Below are 16,608 nucleotides of genomic sequence, written 5' to 3'. Positions count from 1 at the left end.
TCAAATCATCAATGAGTTCAAGAAATATTATCAATCCTTATATAAGTTTACCCAGGCCTCCTTGTCCCTCCAACACTCAAGCAAAATAAATTGATCCCTATTTAATCCCTGACCTTCTTCCACGGATTTCCCTACAGCTGCGTTCACAGCTGAATGTGGACATGTTAGAAGAAAGCCTAGCAGCCTCAATAATAACTAGCCTAGGATTTCACTTATCCTTCTCCCCAGGAGAGCCTGAAGGGGTGTGTGGACGGACCCGGCCTGGTCAACCAGGGGATTCTGTAAGGCATTTGTGGGCGTTCTCTCCATCCATTCATGGAGATCCGCCAACTGGAATTCATAAATGGTATCTTAATTCAGGAAGACCCAAACTTCCAGGGGTCTGGATCTGTAAAAGTGGGTTTAACTTGACCCTTGGTCTTTTCTTTACCCAGACCAGAAAGGAAATGACCTATTTTATAGAAAACATGACTGGGTATATAAATCTGGCCTTTGTTGACCCTCGAGCAACTTTAACTAAATACATTTCATTATCTTTCTGGACAGAAGAAAAGCAAAAATGGAAAGCAATGTATTAGGTAACAGTTGCAGGAGATTATGTATAAGCCAATAAATGAAATTAATCTAAAGAGCCCTTAAATTTACCACTTTTCGACCACATGCCAGTAAATCACAGAAATTATTTAATGTTCCTTCAGCCACTTATGCAGCAGACTCCAACAATGAGGTCTATTAGTAGCAGTGACGAAAACATTTATCTACAGTGCTTTGTAAATGAAAAATAAAACATTGAGCTGTAGTCATTGGAGTTTAATGTTCTTAGTCACATTGTTTCATGCTGTCATCAGATCCCTTATTCCAAAAACAATACAGCGGATGAAGTCTTCTGTGCACAGTAGTGAATGAAACAACATAATGAACACATGACAGCAGAGCAAATAACAGCTAACCCATGTATTATATTTGTGAATTAGCCATAATGATACAGACAATTCAAACGTTTATATTTGTTGGCAAACAACCCCCAGTGACTTCAAACATGCACATGTGCTTGGTGACACAGATCTATCCATGTAATTCTTTTACCATTCTAAGATCAATGTACAAATGTGCAGTAATCCATAGCAACCCGTGAAACATTTACTTTCATTATCTAACTTACAATACATAAGTAGTGGATTCCTGATTGGTTGCTAAAGCAATCATAAGACTTAGGAGCAACTTCAGCTAACGTGTGCAAACTTGCACCTGGATAAATCATGCTGTAATTCAAGGGGTTCAAAATTCAACTTTGTTTGACATGAAGGGAAAATTCCTGTTTTTTCAAGCAGCACGCAAATACAGGGTAGCTGAATTTTTACATTTTAAGTTAAAGTTCAGCTTGTGTGTGCCCCCTCCCAACTATGTTTATTACGGTAGATTGTTTGGATTTAAAAGGATTCACCACCTTACAATGACTTTAATTTATTGGTTAATGCAGTGGTTCCCAAACTTTTTCAGTTCGCGGCACCCTTAGAGTCTCCAAATTTTTTCAAGGCACCCCTCCAAAATAATTACTGAGCAGTCCTGTTTTAGAAGTAGTTGGGTCAAAAAAATGTAATAAGTATTTAGGTCAGGACAGAAATACTTATTTAGTTGTATGCAAAAATGCCCCCTCTACATCCAGACACACTGCCCCCTGTCATACTGTCCCCCTTCTCTGTCACACTTTCCCCCTCCTCTGCTCTCTGTCACACTTCCCCCTCTGCATCCAGTCACTCTGCCCCCTCTCACGCTGCCCCCTCTGCCCTCTGTCACCTCTCACTGCCCTCTGTCATGCTGTCCCCCTCCTCTGTCACGCTGTCCCCCTCCTCTGCCCTCTGTCCCCCTCCTCTGCCCTCTGTCACACTGCCCCCTCTGCATCCAGGCACTCTGCCCCCAGGCACTCTGCCCCCTCTGCAGCCCTCTGTCACGCTGCCCCCCTCTGCAGCCCTCTGTCACTCTGCTGCCTGCTGCCCCCCTCTGCTGCATGCTGCCCCCCTCTGCTTCCCTGCTGTCCTCCTCTGCTGCCCCGCTGTCCTCCTCTGCTGCCCTGCTGTCCTCCTCTGCTGCCCGCTGTCCTCCTCTGCTGCCCGCTGTCCTCCTCTGCTTCCCGCTGTCCTCCTCTGCTGCCCTCTGTCCTCCTCTGCTGCCCTCTGTCCTCCTCTGCTGCCGCTGTCCTCCTCTGCTGCCCACTATCCTCCTCTGCTCCCCTATGTCCTCCTCTGCTGCCCGCTGTCCTCCTCTGCTGCCCGCTGTCCTCCTCTGCTGTCCTCCTCTGCTGCCTTCTGTCCTCCTCTGCTGCCCGTTGTCCTCCTCTGCTGCCCGTTGTCCTCCTCTGCTGCCCTCTGTCCTCCTCTGCTGCCTGCTGTCCTCCTCTGCTGCCCTCCTCTGCTGCCCTCTGTCCTCCTCTGCTGCCCGCTGTCCTCTGCTGCCCGCTGTCCTCCTCTGCTGCCCGCTGTCCTCCTCTGCTGCCCTATGTCCTCCTCCGCTGCCCTATGTCCTCCTCTCCTGCCCGCTGTCCTCCTCTCCTGCCCGCTGTCCTCCTCTGCTCCCCTATGTCCTCCTCTGCTGCCCGCTGTCCTCCTCCGCTTCCCGCTGTCCTCCTCCGCTTCTCCCAGCCATAAAAAAAAGAAAGAGCACATAAACTTACCAATCCGCCGGGCGCCGGAACCCAGCAGCCTCCTCTCCCGCAGCTGTCACTGACGTCGAAATTCAGTGACAGCTGCGGGAGAGAGGAGGCTGCTGGGTCCCGGCGCCCGGCGGATTGGTAAGTTTATGTGCTCTTTCTTTTTTTTATGACTGGCCCGCGGCACCCCAGTGACAGCGCCGCGGCACCCCTGGGAGCCGCGGCGCACAGTTTGGGAACCGCCGGGTTAATATGAAGTTGTTCTTTCGGGGACCTTTGCTGCATGTAAGAGCTCTCCTCTAATACCGCTTTCATACTGCTGCCCCGGCAATATCCCGGGTTTTTCAAGCCGGGTTTTTGCCAGGGCTCGGAGCGTCCCAGCTCAGAAACACCATTCATACTGCACCTCGGACCCGGGAATTTCCCGGGTTGACCCCATTCATACTGCCCAAGTCTGTGCCCTGGCAATTTGTGGGAGTCATCACCAGAGCAGTTTTCATTGGATGAAAAATGGTGATACCCAATATAATAATACAATAATACAATAATGAATAAAGGATACCTCCAATTGGCTTATATATTTAGTCGTACTAGTCTAGGAGGGCTTTCTGAAAGGCATAAAGAGACTGGAAAACATATATTTAAGGGAAGGTTGTAGGAGCTTTTAAAGCTAGGCATTGCATATTTCAATGATTACCCCAAAAGACTAGACTTCTAGATGGAAAATTAATGGCCTCTTTTTGGCAAGCATAAAATGAATGAGAAATGCCTAATTCCAAATCCTCCTGAGACAGGCAGACAGCCAATCAGCTTGTTTTCTGTGCAACCCGGGTTGAAAAACCCGGGTTGCACCATTCATAGTGCAGGCAACCCGGGTCCGAACGGGGAATTACCCCTCGATAAATCCCGGGTTGAAGACCCGGGTTTTTAGACCCGGGATTTTTGACTTGTACCATTCATACTGCACCAAGACCCGGGTCATTTGAGCTCGCCCCGGCAAAAACCCGGGATTTTGGTGCAGTATGAATGGGGTATTACAGACATACTTGGCACAAACCTATTCCTTAGAATTCTGAGATGCTATTTGCCCCCATATATTTCAGTTGCACACACATTTAACTTTATAACTAAATGTGCGAGTGTAGAATATTCTTATGCTTATACATGGTTTTAAATGCTTTCTTTTCCACACATGGAAAATGTAGAAAAATAAATCCAAAGAATGCAAATACTACAGATTTATATTACTTTTATGCTGTGCGTGACAAATCCCCAGTGTAATACCACATTCGGCGTGGAATTAGACCCACTGAGATTTACTTGGATCTTGATGAAAAAAATCTAAATCTTACAACATATTAACATAAGCCCTGTTTTCTGAGTTCCAACATTGAAATATGAATGACAAGTGTATGTCAATGGTTCCTATAAATACATCATTTTCTTTCTCTTGTATATGCAAAACAGGGGAATAATAATAATACAATAAAAGGTTGCATAAAGCACTGTTTATTAAATTCTCTCCAATGTTGGAGCAGAGAATGGTATATAAATCAATGTCGATAATATATACTTTTATATAGTAATTGTAATCAGCCATATGCTAGATTTGTCTCAAACTAATTCATCTAGTAAACAATAGTTTTAAGAAAAAGTCTAAAATGATACACGGGTAGAATACGTAGCAACGATGTTAGCAAAATGAGCATACTTTAATGACTACAGACATTAAACAGACCACGTCCACGTCCAAAAGAGACCTTTCAGTTCGTACTTTTAACAGGAAGCAACTGCTGCATGTGAGAACAGTATAATGATGGCCTCAGCTACAGTTTGTTTAATGGCAGCAACAGGAACATGTAGGATACAGCAGGACCCAGACACAAGGGTGAATTTTACATGGCAGCGTAGGGCTGTAAGGTGGCGAGAGACTCTAGGTGGCATGACACTGTAAATTAGTATGGATGGGACTATATGATGCTGACAATGCGCTTTATACTATAGCATGGGACTGTTATGCTGGAATGGAAGTACACTATATGGCATACTTGCCAACTCTCCCGGAATGTCCGGGAGACTCCCGCATTTTGCGAGAGTCTCCCGGACTCCCGGTCGAGTGTGGCAATCTCCCGAATTCTGCCCACTTCACTAGGAAGTTTCTCACTTCCTAGTGAAGTGGGCAGAATTAGATCCCAAATGCCGCGATTCCCGGTGAATCGCGGCATTTGGCCCCGCCCCCCGCTGTCAAATGACGCGTTTGCGTCATGACATCATGCCCACCTCCACTGCAAGGCTCCCGGAAGAGAGCTGAAAAAAGTCGGTAAGTATGCTATATGGACAAAAGTATTTGGCCAGACCTATTAATTATTGAATTGAGGTGTTTCAATCAGATCTGTTGCCAGAGGTGTATAAAATCAAGCACCTAGCCATGCAGTCTCCATGGGAAAACATTTGTGATAGCAAATGGGTCGTTCTGAAGAGTTCAGTGACTTCAAGCGTTGTACTGTAATAGGATGCCACCGGTGCAATAAGACAGTTCGTGAAATTTCATCCCTGCTGGATATTCCACGGTCAACTGTAAGTGGTATTGTTAGAAAGTGGAAGTGTTTAGGAACATCAGCAACTCGATGCGGAAGACCATGTAAGATCACAGAGCGGTGTCAAACGAATGCGAAGGTGCATGGTGCGCAAAAGTTGTGAATAATCTGCTGATTCCATAGCTGACGAGTCCCGAAGTTCCACTGGCATTAATGTAAGCACAAAAACTGAGCAGTGGGAGCTTCATAGAATGGATTTCCATGGCCGAGCAGCTGCATGCAAGCCTCACATAACCAATGCCAAGCATCAGATGGAGTGATATAAAGCACAATGACACTGGACTGTGGAGCAGTGGAAACGTGTTCTGTGGAGTGACGGATCACGATTCTCTGTTTGGCAGTCAGGGCAGTCAGATGATCAAGTCTGGGTTTGGCAGATGCTGGGAGAACATTACCTGCCTGACTGCATTATGCCAACTGTGAAGTTTGGTGGAGGATAATGGTAATGGGGCTGTTTTTCAGAATTTGGGCTATGCCCCTGATCTCCAGTTAAGGGAAAACTTAATGCTTCAGAATACCAAGTCATTTTGGACAATGCTATGCTTCCAACTTTGTGCCAACAGTTTGGGGAAGGCCCTTTTCTATTCCAACATGACTGGACCCCAGTGCACAAAGCAAGGACTACAAAGACATGGTTTGATGAGTTCGGTGTGAAAGAACTGGACTGGCCCACACAGAGCCCTGACCTCAACCCCATCAAACACCTTTGAATGGGCACAAATTCCCACAGAAACACTCCAACATCTTGCAGAAAGCCTTCCAAAAATTTGTGAAAAAACAGTCAGTATTTAACTTATGTGCAAAACAGAAAACAAATTTTCACCTCTTGCATTGTAACATGGTTTTGTCCAGGAGACTTAAATAAGAAGTTTCTTAAGTTAAGTTCATTAATGAATCAGGCCCTAAAATCTGATTGGTTGGTATAGGCAACATCTCCACTTTTTCAAAGCCGCAGCTTGAGAAATTTACCCCCACATGTCCTCATTTTTCCTTCATTATGATGCACAGCAAAACGTAAACTTCAACTCTGTTACAAAGCCAGGTAAAGGTTATTGTCTTCAGGAGAGAAAAGTGCAGCCTATGTTCTGTATGTGCCATGTGTTTGCCCAGTCTCTGACAAAAATCCAATTTATGGGTATAGTGAGCGAGCAGAAGCAAAGCTTTCAAAGTGGTTTAATCAAATCCAGTCCTAACAAGAATCACATGCCTTTTGTGTTCTATATCTTTAATCTCCTAACAGCATTAGCAGTGTTTGCAGATGATAGGGAGGTGGAGTAAGCTGCAATGCTGCATTTGTCATGGCTGGCTGTGAAGAATAAGCTTATCTTTTCTGATATCTATTTGTTTACTTTATAATAAAAAAAAAACAACAGCAAGTAATATCCTAATATTAACTACACAAAGGAAAATGTAGGTTGTAAAATTATGGAGTGCAGTTTACAAAAGGGGGGAGGTGTTCTAATGTAGTTTTAAAACATTTTTCCCTTATCATAGAACTTACAAAAAAATACCAAATGCATTTCCAACATAAAAGCTTAGAAATGTATTCTGTAAAAAATGGACGTATAGCCACTAAGGCATGGGACTCTTAATAAAGTTTACAAATCTTTAAATATAGTGATTTTTTTCATTCAGGCTAACAATTGAACACTGGGATATCTAGCAGGTAATGGTAATGTTTAATTCACCAAACAATATACTGTAAATAACAGATCATGTTAAAGATATAAAGAAAACAAAAACATCTAATTGTTATAAAGAGAGGTTAGTGAATTTCAGTCAATGTACTTGCCAATTAACCTCTGTAGCTGTGTGTGAGATGTGGCTGTTGACAAATTGCCTGTCTAATTAATGTGCTCATACAAACTATGATATCGCCATTGAGATAAGACTATTGGCCCACAATTGAACTCAGATTACTGTCACTCATGTTGGAAAGTAAGCTTGACAGTTCATTTCTATCGGCTCATGTGCGCCAGGCAGCACAAAACACTCTTGGGCCCTGGCATTGCCCCAAAGCAGCCTTGGCATAAGCTGATGCGGTGTGCAGCCTAGGAGAGGTGTGAGGGAGCAGACTGATAGAAAGCTAATGGTCCGAGCGATCAATTTCCCCTACCCACAATCTGGCTCAGGTTGGTACAGAGCCACTTTTGGCTTCACCATAGTTGCCCCAAATGTTGGTTGGGCACTTTATACACCGCTTCCCCTCACGGTGCTTCTCCATATGGGTATTTATCTTCCAGCCACACTAATAAGTCACAGGGAAGATGGGAATAATACGACAATTCAGCTCATATGTGTGACCAATTTGCATACTGATCCTGTTGGAGGTTCTGCCCCGGTGTGGCCACCTTAAGGCTTTTTTTACTACTGCTAAGGCTGCTGAAGCACAGGAAGAAAAAAGCGATGGAACCTAAAGTAACTAAATGTGTTTAATTTACTAATCACTAATGGAAGAACATGAGAATTTCCATGGAACAACAAGGTCTGCACTTTTGAAATGGAAGATGAGTTAAATATTGTTTGGGATGTAATGTCATTGTAAATTGCAGATTCATTCATTCATTTTTGTCATAATATCTATGAGTCTGACGATTTTGAGCGTATCGTAAGCAAAATCAGTCTGCGTATGCCCAGAACTGGGCCATCTGCCACTACATGCAGCAGGGCTGGATTAAGGGAATGGAGGCCCCTGGGCTAAGGGAGCCCCCCCCTATGAAGCCCCCCTGTGGCCCGCCCCCTCAAGTGCTTACCTCCTTCTCCTGTCACTGTAGTCCTTCTAAGACTCATAGTCTCACTCTCACGAGATCTTCTCAGTAAGGAGATTACTGAGCGCCGGGGAAGGACTAAAGTGACAGACACAGCAGCATTAATCAGGCCGGGGACGACCCCGCCCCTGCACCAATCAATACTGCTGCTGAGCACTTTCAAGTGCCCCCTGGATGCCCGAGGCCCCTGGGCTGTAGCCCAGTTAGACCTCGGGTTAATCCGGCCCTGAAATGCAGCAATGTTCACTGCACCTGTGTACGCCAAAAACACTTACTACAACCTACAATTTCTGGGCATGAACGTTTGTCCATGGTCAATTTACAGTAAGGGCGTGCCAAACTCAAGCGCACACAGCCACGTCTGAATCAAAAGATCTGAGCATCTCAGTTATTTGTTTTTCTGCCGTATCTCTTGCACCAGCTATAGGGCTAGTCTAAGTCCTGAATCCTAGATAGTATCATAAAAAAAACATTTTTTTACATTTCCATATATAATGATAAATGACTGTATTATTGACAGGTATCATTAATTGCTGATTTTTTTTTTTTATCTGTGCATACTGTTGAGATTTTATATTCTACATAGGTATTGTACGTATCCTGCAGTGTCTGGTCTAGTAGAGCAGATTAAACACCACACGTATCTTTAGATCCGTTCCTTGCTGAATTTGGGAGTACGCAGAGCTGCTTTACGTGCAGTTTAAAGCAACCGTAAGATGCGTGCCTTAATGACTCAGGCCCTAAGTTCATAACAGTTACAAAGGTTAGATATACATCACCTTCTGATCTAAGTCTCTTTAAACAGCCATGAAATGTCCGCACATGAAATGTTGTCATGGTCCAAAATTAAAATTCTTATCCATGTAGTGTACTGTAGTTGTTCAACAATAAATTGTCTTTGATCTAGAATTGTTTAGACCTAAATGCCATGCTTCATAAGCATGAGGGTACAAATTATATATATTTTTCTATATCATACTTAACAGTCAGGTGATGTGTGAGGATAGAAGAGGGTGAGGCGTGGCGAATCGCATCATTGCGTCCCACACCCACGACGCATTGATGCAAGGTCGTTTCATCAGGGAAACTTGTGTGTTATAAAGAATAACACATCTCCTACTGTGACTTATTAAAAGTCACCTTGTAGATCTATAACCTGTAGAAAAAACACACTGCCTATAGCCTCATGCTTTTATATGACACATAAATCCTTTGTGACTATTATACACTTATAGATTATAGTGGGGGATTTTTCCATATATAAAGGCAGGCTCTATATTAGGAATGTTAATAAATTAGCAGCATTATCTGCATCAGTGTTTTTCCCAAACAGTCTTCAATAAAACAGAAAAATTTAATCAAATATAGCTGCTCATCAAAACTAGAAAGGACAATTTTGTTCCAGTTAGAGACATTTTCAAAACCATTCCATGAAACATTCACCACATTCCAAAGATAGTATTACTGGAATTTTCACACAAAATTTATTTCACTATGCAATATCGCTCATTTTTATTTCCAATACATTAAATAACTTCAACAGTAGCTGAATTTTTATTTTATTTTTAGTAAACACAGTAAAACACACTCTACTAACCAACACCAAACAAGCTTGCAGACATAGTCCATGCATGGTTCAGCTGAGCTGGACACATCTCAAGAAACACTGCAGTTTACATAAAACGATTATCATGCTGTTAGATTACAAAAGCATAACATAATAATAAAATAAACCCAAAATACAAGCTGGCTTGTTTAAAAGAGCTAGCAATATCATTCACGAATATATATGTAAAACTTGCCTACTCTCCAGGAACTTCTTGAACATTCCCGAATTTCGGGGGGAGTCCTGCTGGACTCCCGGAAGAGTAGACATCCTATAGTGTGCTGGTGGAGGCGGGCTTACTGACGTTATTCTCGTTACCAAACCCTGCCTCCCGCTATGCAATGCTGTGAATTTTGGCATCTCATAGCAGGGTACGGGGCCATGGGGATGCGATTGGGCCCTCCTCCTCCTGCACTGGTCACCTGACCTCCTCTCCAGGTTTTAAAAGTGGGTAAAATGTCATGAAATGGTCAGCGTTGAAAATATCTGTGATATAATGCTGTGATCATGTACAGGAGAATTACTTTCTGCAAGCCTGTTGAAGGACATTGCAGCCACCCTATCAAAGTCTGTAATGGCAGATACAGTGTAAATACTTAGTTACATATATTTGGTCTGATTTTTAAAGAAAAGCCATAAAAATAAATTCCATCCCCTGTCCTATATTATAGCTAGGCCTTAGAGATGGGCGGGCTCGGTTTCCAGCACTATATATTTCTGAATTTGCACTACAAGTGTTTTGGGTCACATTAAAATGGATTCACAGCAGTCCACATATGAGCAGGATCAGCAAGCAGCTACTGGCACCAGTCCTGATGGTAGTCTTCCCTGTACGTCATTTGGTAAAGCCTATGTAAAAGTACATAGTCTTTTGAAGTCAGGGAAAAAAACACACACAAAAAAAACCTTTTACCGTGTTGAAGAGAAAAAGAGCTATAACTGATGAAAAGTTAGCTGCCGAGAAAAAAAAAATTGCCAACATGCCATTCTACACACGCAGTGGCAAAGAAAGAATGAGGCCTTTGCCTTTCTCTAATAGTGCGAGATTTCCGGCGACTTGAAAAAATCGGAGTATAACACATTTACCCCCAAAACCAAAACACGCAAGGACGGTTTTGCCAAAACCAAAACCAAAACCAATACACGAAGGTAATCCAGATCCAAAACCAAAACACGGGGGCCAGTGAGCATCTCTACTAGGCCTGCACTCGCTTTCCCCTGGTACACAGGGTTTCAGTGTGGAACTCTACTGTATGGTAGGAAATGCACACCCCTCGTCCAGCTTTTAATGCAGGGCTCCATCAGCAGTGTGCAGGGCCGGACTGGCCATCTGGCACTTCTGGCAAATGCCAGAAGGGCCGATGGTCAGATGGGCCGGTCCCGGACAGTCTGTCAGTGACAGGCTTCCTGGTGGCTGGCTCCTCCCCAGGAACCAGCCACCAGATCACGTGCCGCGCGCAGCGCTGCGCTGTCAAATCAGATGGGTCAGAGGAGCGGACAAGAGAAGAGGAAAGCAGAAGAGAGAAAGAAGAAGAGAACAGAAGATGAGAAGGTAAGTACACTAAAATGGGGGGGAGAGAGAGAGGATGCTACATAGAAAACTGGGAAGGGGGGAAGGATGCCATACAGAAAATGGTTGGGGGAAAAGAGGGAGTATGCCACATGGGAGGGGGGGGTAGAAGAGAAAGGATGACACACAGGGGAGCGGGATGTTGTATGGTCCATAATTATTACTATTGGATATTTATATAAACTCACAGTTATGCACTACTGTATAGCATAATATGATTTGGGGCACTACTGTATGGCATAATATTATTTGGGGGCACTATTGTGGCATAATATTATTTGGGGCACTATTGTGGCATAATATTATTTGGGTGCAGTATTGTGGCATAATATCAACTGGGGGCACTATTGTGGTATAATATGATTTGGGGGCACTATTGTATGAACTGGGGCACTATTGTGGCATAATATGATTTGGGGGCTATTAATTGAAAGTGGGGCTGTTTGGGAAAAAAATAACGTCTATTAAATGTGAATAGGAATTACTTAATGGCAGTGATGGTTGCTGGGAATAGGTATATTTCTTAAACGTAAATGCTATTTAATTTATTGCTGGGGTTGTTCGGAGGGAGGGAAATAGGTTTATTTATTAAACGTGAATACTAGTATTTTAATGTTGAGGCTGGAGAAAGGCCTAATTATAAAACATGGGTTGCATTGATTAAACACCAGTGGTGGTTGGAGTTCTCTAAATAACATGTACCTGTTTTTTCTCCAAATAGGGCCTCCAACATTCCAGTATCCAGACAAGCAGCAACTGATCTAAAGACACCAGCAGCCACAGGTGGTGAAAGTGACAAGAACAGGTAGGAGAGAGCAGGACAGTCTGCCAACTGTCCTGAATCTGGTGGGGAAGTCCTGAATTTTGGTGACTGTCTCGTTTAGTGAGATTTGGTCCGACTACAAGGATAGTTGGGAGGTATGTCCCACCTCACACTGTACTGCTTGTGAAGGCAGAGCTGTGTGCATCTAACGGTAGTGCACACAGTATTGCCTGTGTATTTGTCTAACATTTGTCTAAAATGATAACCATGTTACATAATAGGGGAGGGCGTGATAAATGTAATGTTTTATTATAATTTATGTATCAATGCCCCATGTTGTCCACACCCACAACACAATGTAGTCACGCCCTTTTTGGCGGCACACGGTTTCTTTCCTGCTGGAACTGAGGTGGGCCTATGTGCTTTAAATGCCAGGGCTTATTTTTAGGCCCAGTCCGGCCCTGGCAGTGTGTAATAACAGCCACAAACTATCCACTACAAGAAATCCAACCCGGTCCAAATGGTTAGTATGGAGCAGTGGGTTGAGTATGAAAAGTCGACAGTGAAAATGTATATACCATAATGTTGACAGTCATAATACTACATGTTCATAATACCGTTTTTTGCTTGTTTTTTTTACATGTATTGACGTTAAATCTAGAGATTTATGTCATAGAAACATAGAATTTGACAGCATATAAGAACCACTTGGCCCATCTAGTCTGCCCATTTTTTAACCTATGGTAACCTCAAACCCTATTTGATCCTTAGTTGTTTCTAAGGAAATCCTTAAGTTTATCCCAAGCATGTTTAATTGCTCTACTGTATTAGCCTCTACCACCTCTGATATGAGGTTATTCCACTTATCCACTACCCTTTCTGTGAAGATTTTTTCCTCAAACTTCCTCTGAACCTCCTTCTCCCCAGTGTCAGTGCATGCCCTCGTGTTCTAGTACTTCTCTTTCTTTGAAAAATGTTTCCCTTTTGTACCTTGTTCAAACCCTTGATATATTTGAAAGTTTCGATCATGTCCCCCCTTTCCCTTTTTTGCTCTAAACTATACATATTAAGATTTTTTAGTGTTTCTGGGTAAGTTTTGTGTTGTAGGCCATGCACCATTTTAGTTGCCCTTCTTTGTACAGTCTCTAGTATATTTTTATACTTCTGGAGATATAGCCTCCAGAATTGAACACAATATTCTAGATGAGGATGTACCAATGGCCTATACAGTGACATTATTACTTCTTTCTTTTTGCTACTGATTCCTCTCCCTTTGCAACCAAGCATCTGACTCGCCTTCCTCATTGCTTTGTTACTCTGCTTACCGGCCTTTCCACCACATTAGTTTCCATTATAGTGAGGTTAATACTCTATTTAGCCTTTGGATTTTTGAGACCCAAGTGCATGATTTTGCATTTGTTGCCATTAAATTGTATTTGCCACCCTCCTGACCATTCTTCTAGTCTACCGAGATCATCAATCATTTGTTTTGCCCCTCCTGTTGCAAACTTTGTGTCATCTGTAAAAGTCAAACTTTCCCCTCAATACCATTTGTAATGTCACCAATAAAGATATTGGTGACATTGCAAATGTAGACATTATAGCTGTTGACCTTAACGTGTCGAAATTATATCAACATATCAACATTTTAACTGTGTCGACATTTTGAACCTGTAGACATTATTGATGTTGACCTTAACATGTCAAAATTATATCAACATATCAACATTTTAACTGTGTCGACATTTTGAACCTGTAGACATTATAGTTGTTGACCTTAACGTGTCGAAATTATATCAACATTTTAACTTTGTCGACATTTTTAACCTGTAGACATTATTGATGTTGACCTTAACGTGTTGAAATTATTACTGTCAACATTATGGTGCACACATTTTGACTGTCGACTTTCCAACTACATCCTGGAGCAACAATGGTGCAACAGCAAGGCTTCTCATAGAATCCTGCACTGCTGGGGGTAAAGAGGCAGGGGTAGATAAATTATTACATGGGGGTAGAAACAAAGTTAGATTAATGTTTACTGGTCCTTTCAGACAACTTACATTCCACTTTCCTTTAATTAAAAAAAATAAATCATAATTTTTAGATTGCAGACAGCGCACAAAATAACATTTATCCCTAACCTACTAAATTATATTTTATTTTCAGTGGTGCTTTAATAATGGAACACTAGGTGGCCTTTTATTGTTATATTGACTGTGATCTTCAGAGGATTGAACTTCAAGAGTAATCAACAGACAAGACTTTGTGGTTATATATCACCAGCATTTCTTATTACTTTTCTGTATGTGGTTATAAATGTAGCCCGGAGGATTTTTAATAAAGAGACAAGAGACAGACAGCCACGGAACCGGTGAGGATGACGCTGCTTGTTAGTGAATAAACTTTAAAGAACCTGAGAACATTTTTAAAGTTTCCTGGATAATATCATCCAAAATGGGCGATTTTGCTTGGTACACACACCAGGGCCATCTTAACAACATTATGGGCCCCCGGGCAAAGCAGTGCACCGGGGCCCCTAGATATAGATATAGATATAGATATATAGATGTATACAGATATAGATATAGATATATAGAGATAGAGATAGATAGATAGATGTATACAGATATAGATATAGATATATAGAGATAGAGATAGATAGATAGATGTACTTGCTCAGCGACCCTTGAAGGTTTTTTTTGCAGGTTTTTTTCTTTTGCAGGATTATTTATTCTCATTAAGAGCCGTGCCTATGGGGCCCCCTTGCCCGTGGGGCCCCCGGGCAGCTGCCCATCGTGCCCAATGGAAAAGATGGCCCTGACACACACGCTGGGGGGAACTTAGTAAACAGACATTCATTGTAACTGGGAGAGCAAGGCATTTTCATTCTGCACCTCTGAGCAAAAGTCTGGTTGCACTGAGCCAACAATTTTACAAGAATGTCAAATCATTCATCTAATAAACAGTTTGCATATTTCAATGAAAAACAAATGTATAAGGGCTCATAATTAGGCCTTGTTACATGGGCATTAAATCCAAACACACAATGAATGTCAGTAAATGTCAGTAAAGCCTAGTAGAATCTGCAATTTGCAGGTCAGCAAAAAATAATGTGTAATAATTGAATGCAGGCGTACATGCATTTTCAGACAAGTGTTCCTTTTGTGCCAATTTCAATGTTACCTGCAAAGTTCTTGATTGGTAACGCTAGGTATAATATGATGGGATTGTGTGGGAGTGCTCATTAAATACATAGCACACTACGGTGCATTGAAGATTTGAGCACACACTAGATACTCTGTACACAGCACAGTTTTGCGCAAGCTGATCACAAGTAGTTCTGCGTGCTTGAAGACCTCACTAGGAGTCACTTATTTAAATGCAACTCTGCAACCTGCATTATGCATTTAATAACATAATAATACCACGTTACAACTAAATGAACCAACTCATTAATATTACATACCGCACACTGACATGCTTTTGTTAAAGTTTCACTTTTCATAAATCAGTCTCCCACTGTCCTTAAGTGTAGCAGAGAGGAATGTCTGCAAAGCAGGGACTGACTGAATAAATGAGCATATTAAATATTCCCTTGAAAGTACTTGTACATTTGTACTTGAACTTATAAAAGTTACTTTCATAGTATGTCTTAGATATACTTACTATTAAAAAATTTCACATATGGTATAGAAATATAGACAGTACCACAGCAATAGTAACTACCAACAAACACTTTATAATAGATGTATTGATTAGCACAGTAACAAATAATAGCAAAGTAGTAAATAATGGTAATCATCCATCACTACTATTAGTATGTCTTAGTTTGCTTAAAGCAAGTTACAAACAGATACAGATGGTAAAACTAACTTGCAATAATAATTCAAAATATATATTTTTGTCATTACAACAAACACGGGGGAGGGGGTTTTAAGAGTTACCCTTTAGTAAACTAAGACAACGCAATCTTGTAGGCTTGTTGTACTTTGAAACATATGCACACCTTGTTTCTCAAACCAGTGACACAAAATGAAAAAGACTGAAGGCATGTCACAAATTCTCAGAATTAACATACATGCATGAATAGACACCCAGCAATTCACTTTCCTCTATTACATATATAATTGTCATTAAAATAAGACATAATAAGCTAATATCACATCATCACACAAGTGCCTCACAGTCATGTAGAGCAAGTAGGTATAATTGTTAGAAATACTCACAGACTCTAAGATGAAGTGGCAGCTGAACAAGAGGGGGGATCCAGGGATGGATTATTACAAATTCATGCAGAGAGGCAATGACTGGCCCAGGGGACTGCTTGTTGTAATGATAATATTCATGTTCATACAAGCTGAGTTACAATTTATGAAACACAGCTGAAGGTTCCGCCAATCAGACAGCCTCCTGCAACTAGTCGAACAGGCTGCAAGGGACGAAAAAGGGCAGCACTAGAACAACAGAGATATCCTACACGTCCTTAATCTGCTTATCTGAGGCTGTAACCTCTTACTGCCAGGTAGCAAGCTCCCAGCTTCATTGTTTAGTAGTTGGAGGAAGAACAGGTGATTTATTTATAAAGAGGTGGCTGCTTACCTCAAGGCAGGCATTCACTCTACTGGAAATAACATGAGCAGTTTAACTCTCTCAG

The 16,608-nt window shown here is 42.0% G+C and overlaps 1 protein-coding gene across 1 annotated transcript in view; it reads right to left on the bottom strand.

Moving 5' to 3' along the window:
* Window positions 1-16,374, bottom strand: part of LOC142099605 (3',5'-cyclic-AMP phosphodiesterase 4D-like) — a 609,556-nt gene extending 593,182 nt beyond the window's left edge. Inside the window, exon 1 of the mRNA XM_075183223.1 lies at window positions 16,181-16,374. The gene's annotated coding sequence lies outside the window, so the exon portion shown is untranslated. The remainder of the gene's footprint in view (window positions 1-16,180) is intronic.
* Window positions 16,375-16,608: the final 234 nt, after the last annotated feature.

Source organism: Mixophyes fleayi, chromosome 1 (assembly GCF_038048845.1).
Source record: "Mixophyes fleayi isolate aMixFle1 chromosome 1, aMixFle1.hap1, whole genome shotgun sequence".
Classification (NCBI taxonomy): domain Eukaryota; kingdom Metazoa; phylum Chordata; class Amphibia; order Anura; family Limnodynastidae; genus Mixophyes; species Mixophyes fleayi.
Note: the sequence above shows the minus strand (reverse complement) of the source record. Positions and strands in the feature narration are given on the sequence as shown.